The 5,770-nt window shown below is 37.7% G+C and overlaps 1 pseudogene; it reads right to left on the minus strand.

Annotated features, from left to right (window-relative positions):
• Window positions 1–3,249: 3,249 nt before the first annotated feature.
• Window positions 3,250–5,770, minus strand: LOC148728283 (uncharacterized; annotated as a pseudogene).

Raw genomic sequence — 5,770 nt, forward strand, 5'->3', positions numbered from 1 at the left:
TCCGTTTTCCCAGAAGAGCTTAATATAGCAGCGGCAAGTAAGCCTCAGAGTAGGCCTTTATAGATTATGCTAGTAAAAGTAGCATATCATGCTAGTAGCATTGCTTTTTGGCGAAATTATGCTAAAATTATGCTCTTTTTTCCAAATTATTTCCCCTTTTTTTTAATTATGCTCTTTCAAAAAGTTGCAAATAAGTCCAAAAAATACATTTTTTAATTAGAAGCCGTTGGTCTACAAGAAAGAAACGCAACAAATCCACAATGAAATTCAATTAAACATGTGGTTCATGTTAACATGCACACTAGTACATATACTAGACATGGTATACAATGTGACTTCCGGTTCCGGTGCACCCCAGACCCAGGCTCAGACCGTTTCAGACGCCGCTCAGTGATTCACAGTGAACTACAAATGCTACTACTTGAACTAAAACTTAAAACATCGAATAACGTCACCGAGTGCTTGGGAGTAGAGATGAACAATGGTCAAATTGTAGCATGAAAAATGATCCGAAAATCATCAAATTATGCGAATTATGCTAGCATTGAGCTAGCATAATTGCTAGCATAATTGCTAGCTTAATTGCTAGCATAATTGCTAGCGTAATTGCTAGCATAATTGCTAGCTTAATTGCTAGCATAATTGCTAGCATGTTTGAGCTAGCATGCAACATTGCTAGCTCACACATGTAATAATCCTTTTGTATTTCCATGTGAAGACGAGGCTAGTAAGTCCAGAACAATGGTAATTCAAACTGGAGGCCATATTTGCATTCGGCAGAGGTGTAAATTCGGCTTGGTTTTTTTTTTAATATTTTATTTTTTCTATTTTTTGCGTTCAGTCACAAAACGCAGTTCCACTACAATGCATGCGTGAAGTGTGAACGCATGCGTAGAATTAACTTTAGAGCACATGGTTTCAAAGTTTCAAGCAACGGCTGCCTTTGTGGATTGATTGCTTGATTTATGCGTAAGAAATTTGATGGCTATTACGCTCAATATACCTAAAAAGTCACACACCGTTATCGGTAGACCCACACTAAAACTTGGGGAGCGTTTTGGAAACGGGTCGGTCCGCGAACTTTATGGGAGATCAATTTACGAGCGATCCTTTGCGAGTGAACCTTCTATCGAGAAACATCAAGCGCAACCTGCTATATCAAACGAGCCATCTCATATTATGTTTACGTGTAAACACAACCGTGTATTTAGACGTGATCGAGAACCCAGTAAAGTACAAGCTGCTCTGAAACGTCTCAGAAGGGCAGAAAACTGAAAGAATTTGTTTACGAGCGTATAATTTCGTCCAAGCACACCGAATTCCTCTTGGTTACGTCGCTATGTGAAGGTTAGAAGAGTTACAAAGAATGTAAGCTTAATACGAAGAGGGTAAGATTAAATAAAGTTACACAACATGAGAAGAAGTATTTGTTGAATTGTTCTGTGAGGGTATATCAAAGGATTAAATTGAAGTATAGAGGAGGTCGGTATTTAACAATAGAGAGCTTAAGCACCAGACGTTCTTGACAACACGAACGGCAGAGAAGCCGCGTAAGACTGGATCGGGGCCTTCGTTCTTGGCGCGAAATAGGAAGGTTAAGCAGTCGACGCTTTTCAGACACGGACTTCTACCCGTGTTAACATGTCTTTGCTAGAAGATGCTAGAGATATGACCTTAATGAGCATGGCAATAAGTTTCTTTACTCCACTCTCTTGACAGAATGAATAATTCGTCAATTTATTAGGCGACTTGAAATTTACCACTTCATAGTTGTGTAAACAATGCGAACAAACGAGCGAGCATGAAGTTTTCAGTGCATGATCTGGATGCCTAGAGGACCATTTCTCTTTTTCTAAATTCGTTAACCACAGCGAGATTTGTTATTCTTATGTTTGTAGTCGGTTGCTCAAAACCTAGCATAGATGCATACGATATACAATGTGCAGTTACAAAATACAACCGATGCAGAAAGACAATCATCTATCTCATTTTGCACTTTGTTATTGTATCTAAATGTCGCTTAAGTCTCTTAATTCTAAATTATCGCTCAAAGTAATTTGTGATAAGCTTAAACCCGGTTTAAAAAAATCTTATTTCTGCATTTGATGATTCAAATGGACATGAAATCAAATGACTTAACTCACCCAGACTTGGCGAGAAAATTGTCTGCCATTATCGAATCCCGTTTAATCTATCGACTAAGCAAAAACCACTTTACGCGCTACGAAAACGTTTTTTAATCACTTAATGAAAAGCAGAAGAGCTTTTTATGGTTTTGACTCAATAATTTATCTCCTATAAACAAAATAACAGCATATTTTTGTGGCGTCCTCCCTTCAACCTGAAAAGTGGCGTTCTGGCGTCTGCGACGTGACCACGCGAACGTCATGACATGCGCAGTATGTACATAGTTCCTCTAATGACTGCCGGTAGGCGTTCGTGACCTCAAGAACGTCGGGTGCTTAAGCTCTCTAATGTTTTCTTGTTATAGACCCGTGTGTCTTTGTAAGATTTAGACACACGTATTAAACTATTGTAAATTTCAACTGAGTTCAGATAGAGAAAAACCGTGGTCCTACTCCAATGCACATTGACCCCAGCAAAACAATAAGGGCACGATATAGCTAAGCTAATAGAGACCTTAAGATTTGAGGACGTCACCTGTCAAGGACGCCACCGGAAGTTCGTTTTCACCCAAAAATGACATTGCGCATATCTGTGTGTGAATGAGACGGCGTTTCACATGTGGCGCAATTTTTAAAATTTCGCGTCGTGCACAAAACGTGAGTATGTGTTTGGCTTTGGAGCTCAAATTATTCATTTCTTTCGCCGTTCTTGCTGTTCTTTTGTATAACCTGTTGTTAGCAGTGCTAGTTTTTTCATAGATAGACGATGGATTCCAGTTCCGAGTAAGTAGACTCTAATTGTTTTCCTTATTAACAGAATGGAAAAATTTATCATGTTGATCATCAATTTATCATGTCATGTGAAAAGTCGGCTGATGTAAGTAGAGTGTAGTTATGATCAGAAGTCAAACACGCAGTTTCTACAGCGAGCTAAAAGTTTTCGAGCGCTGCAATCTTTCTTTTGAAGTCTCGATAAATTTTCCTCCTGATTGCCATGTTTTACCGATTTATTCATGAATTGGTAATTTACTGGTTACTCTTATGCCGTTTCCGCGGCTTGAGAATAGATATATCGAGGATGCTTGTTTCCTCGGCTTACCTTTAAAGTGATTTGAGTCTCACGTAATTAAGACTGTCAAATTTATTATCCATGCAAGTTTCATCATACTACAAAGAATACTCATTTCGAAAGCCTCCATTACATTAAGTTTTTTTATACTTTATCAGAGACCAGCTAAGTTCAGGACCTTAATTATATTTCGTCAGGTAAGCCAAGAACATCAACCAAGAGAGGGATGTCGTATTTTTCGAAGCGGAAATCGGTCTTACACTCAACCTCACTTTTATCTTCTAATGTAAATCTTTCATAATTCCAATAAAGACACTGTGGATTTTTCGACTTGTTAACATCATACAACAACAGAAATTCATCCTCATTAATGATTTCCTCGCAAAAACTTAAAAGAGGTTCGTCCAGCGCTTTCCTGAAGGACGCTATTCTCGACCAGGGGCTGGAAATGGTTTGCGTCTTGTTTACATCTTCTTAAGTCTAAATTCTCGCGCAAAGAACGGCGTTCTCGCCCTAGGTCTTTATATGCTGTGAAGTCCTAGAAGAAGACGCCGTCCTCAAATCTTAAAGTCCCCAATGAGTTGGCATGTGGACAAAATTCAGGACAACAATGTGTTGTAATGAGTTTATGCTCTTTGATTTACCATAACAAACAAGGAATCTATTCTGCGAATGATCTGGTGTCAATAATCAATATTGGGAATCAATTGTTCTCAAGTTTGTCTCAGCTAACCAGACAATCATTTTTAATGCAGACAGAATTACCCCCGCTTTTAAATGTGTTCGAGACTGACCATGAACTTTAATACAATGAAAGTTACACTTTTATGTCAGGTATTCTGTAATCTTTTTAATATCATATCTATTTGTAATAGGTCGAATTCGATGACCTAGTATGCGAACTGTGTACCAGGAAGTGCAGTTAACCAGACAATCATTTTTAATGCAGACAGAATTACCCCCGCTTTTAGATGTGTTCGAGACTGACTATGAACTTCATTACAATGAAAGTTACACCGGCACTATTCATCAAGAAGCTACGATAGATAGAGGATAGGATAGGATAGATAGAGCCTTTCGATTACTTATATCCAAAAATTTCAACAATTTTGTCTTCACAATAGGATGTACTGCAGTTGCTATTTATTGTAAAGGCAATGTTGGCTTGAAAATATTCGATTCTCACGCAAGGGATATTTATGGTAGAAGCCATTCTCAAGGTACATGTGTGCTGCTTGAAGTATCATCACTGAATAGCTTAGCACATTATTTTCAGAGTGTACATAACGAAATATATGAGTTTAAAGGGGTTAAAATTGATAAAGTTCAGAATAGTGCCCATTTTCAGTCATACCTGTGAAACCAGAAAGTTCAATGTGAACTGCCTTGTGGCTGTCTATTCACTCTGCTACTCCATAATAAAATTGTGTCGGTTATTGGAATTCAGTATGGAAAAAGATTATGAATAAAAGTGTTAGCAACACCTAGAGTCTTGGCTGTGAAGCAAGTAAATTGTTATTAAAGTTTGAAAATAGAATTACTAGCATATTATTCCATTGAAATCTATTTAAGCAAAAAAGCTACACATGTCACCTGTATTAGAGTGATTTTCATTATGGTTAATCGTAATCTTCCTTTTAATTTTGATTCTATATCCCTTGATAAAGTAGGAAAAAACAATGCATAGTTCACCCATACTTCCAAAGCAGATTGAAATATCGTTACTCTTGCCTTAAGGTAGATAAAGTGGAGAAATCAATGCCTAATTTACCTATCCTTTCCAAACCATCCTTCACTCTAGGGTACGCAAGCTCCAGTAGCAGTACATTATAATAAAATTGCTCAAGTCTTGACAACTTGGTGTTCCAAAACTCAGGGTTGTATACTACTCGTTTAATAAATAACTTGATGCCATCTGAAGCAATAAAATCTGTCCACTTTCTTCCAGTGCAAAACAACTGCTGTTGAATTTGATAATAGTATGGATGGTTTTCATTTATGCTATCAGTAGCTTTCACAATGTTAAGCCTCAAGAGAGCAGTTTCTAGTGTTTCACTGTCCTGGGGATGAATTTTCTGGACTTCAATGGAATCATTATCACCAACAAGTCCATCTGGTGAGGCACCCAAGAATGGATGGGACTTGATACAAAAAATCCACAAGGCTGTACTTCATTCCCTGTGCATTTAGAATATTGATTAATAATTTCCAGTTCTGATTTGACTCCATCCTTCATGTATTGTGATTGAAAGGCTTTGTTGTAACAGAGGATTTCTTGCATGGCTTTGGTGGGGCTTGTTGTTTCTTTTATAAGAGCACGCTTACACTTGGATGCAGTGATTCTAGGGAAGCGCTCAGCATGCCACTGGGAGCTCCTCGACTGTTCTCTTGTGGCATTTTCAATTTCATTAATTCTGTCATCATCCACGCTAATCCTATCAATGATTGAATCTGCTTTCCTAAGAATATCAGATAAGGATGCTGGATGATCCTTTATAGGGCTTCTAATGTTCTCTTGTTTGGTTCTTTCATTATCTTCAAAATCAACTTGTATTTCATGACAAAAAACAAGATT

Source organism: Stylophora pistillata, chromosome 6 (assembly GCF_964205215.1).
Source record: "Stylophora pistillata chromosome 6, jaStyPist1.2, whole genome shotgun sequence".
Lineage (NCBI taxonomy): Eukaryota > Metazoa > Cnidaria > Anthozoa > Scleractinia > Pocilloporidae > Stylophora > Stylophora pistillata.